Source organism: Hemicordylus capensis, chromosome 6 (genome assembly GCF_027244095.1).
Source record: "Hemicordylus capensis ecotype Gifberg chromosome 6, rHemCap1.1.pri, whole genome shotgun sequence".
In the NCBI taxonomy this organism is placed as follows: Eukaryota; Metazoa; Chordata; class Lepidosauria; order Squamata; family Cordylidae; genus Hemicordylus; species Hemicordylus capensis.
In genome coordinates, this window is record NC_069662.1 from 11,933,133 (window position 1) to 11,934,766 (window position 1,634).

At 45.7% G+C, this 1,634-nt stretch overlaps 1 pseudogene; it reads left to right on the forward strand.

Moving 5' to 3' along the window:
* Window positions 1-437: 437 nt before the first annotated feature.
* Window positions 438-1,384, forward strand: LOC128330856 (olfactory receptor 4Q3-like; annotated as a pseudogene).
* Window positions 1,385-1,634: the final 250 nt, after the last annotated feature.

The following is a 1,634-nucleotide window of genomic DNA, read 5'->3' on the forward strand; positions in this document are numbered from 1 at the left end:
GGTGAGTGGTAGGGTGAGTGGTGGTAGAGTGGCAGGTGGCGGCACCCTACGGTGACTGGTAGGGTGAGCAGCGGTAGAGTGGTCAGAAAAAGCAGCTCCCCACCACCACTCACAGCCACTACATCAAGAATGCCCCTTACCATCCCAAACCGATTCTCCTGAACTGGGCCCCGTTCAATTTGATCATGGACCAAACCACCCCTCTGCAATCAAACCTTCGAACCAGTCCCATTTTGAGGCAAACGTGTTTGGGATGAACCATCCATTCACACCCCTAAGTGGAGTCTAGAAGTCAACAACTGAAGAAATTGGGGCAAGGATTTCTCGATTTCATTTTACAGCCCCAGGAGGGAAGTATGGTTCAGTAGCTTAGATTAACAAGGCCTGGAGAAAACTTAATCATATCTCCTTTTTCTTCACTAGAACCAGCCCTCACCATGAATGGATCCACCATTTCAGAGTTCGTTTTGCTGGGTTTCTCCTTCTCTCACACTGGCAAGCTCTTTCTTTTCACTCTGGTCTTGGTCTGCTATGCCACCATCCTTCTGGGCAACTTCCTGATCATGGTAACTGTGTGGTCTGAGCCTAAGCTGCTCCAGAGCCCCATGTATTTATTCCTTGCCAATCTGTCCCTCCTTGACATGTCTATGGGATCAGTAGCAACCACAAAGTTAGTGGCCGACCTTTTGAACAATGGCTCCACTATCTCCTATGGGAACTGCATGTCCCAGATGTTCTTCCTGCACCTCTTTGGGGGTGCAGAGATGCTCCTTCTCACTCTCATGGCCTATGACCGCTATTTGGCCATCTGCCATCCACTGAGATACATGGCCATCATGAACCAGCGGCATTGCTTCAGGCTTCTCACAGTGTGTTGGGCAGGAGGTCTTATTCATGGCACTTTCCAAATAGTGCCAATTGCCCAGGTCCCATTTTGTGGTCCCAACGTGCTGGACAATTTCTTCTGTGACATCCCACAGGTAATTAAGCTGGCCTGTTCAGACATCCATGTTGCTGAGACAGTCACATTGGTCAATAGCAACATGATAACTGTGCCCTGCTTTCTCAGCTTGCTGGTTTCATATGCCATCATTGTGGCCTCTCTTTGTGGCCGTTTTGGAAAGGGTGGTGGGAAGGCTTTCTCCACCTGTGGCTCTCACCTGACAGTAGTCAGCCTGTTCTACTTCCCCATTGTCTTTGTGTATCTGAAGACCTCCTCCAGCACTGAGATGGACAAGATTGCCTCCCTGTTCTACATGGTGATCACACCTGCCCTCAATCCCTTGATCTACACTCTGAGGAACCAAGAAATGAAGGGAGCCATGGGGAAATTGCAAAGCAAGTGCAAAATCCATCTTCTGTGTCAAAGGAAGTAAATGTGTGAAATTTCCTTTCCCTACCCAAGACATTGTTGCTTGTAAGAACTCTAAAGTTCATAGTCTTTATAGTATTACAACATCAACATCAACAAATATTTATATACTGCTTTTCAACATATGTTTCCAAGGTGGTTTACACAGAGAAATAAATAAATAAATAAATAAATAAATAAATAAATAAATAAATAAATAAATAAGGTGGATGCCCAAAGAGCTCACAATCTAAAAAGAAATGTTAAGGATAAACACCAGCAA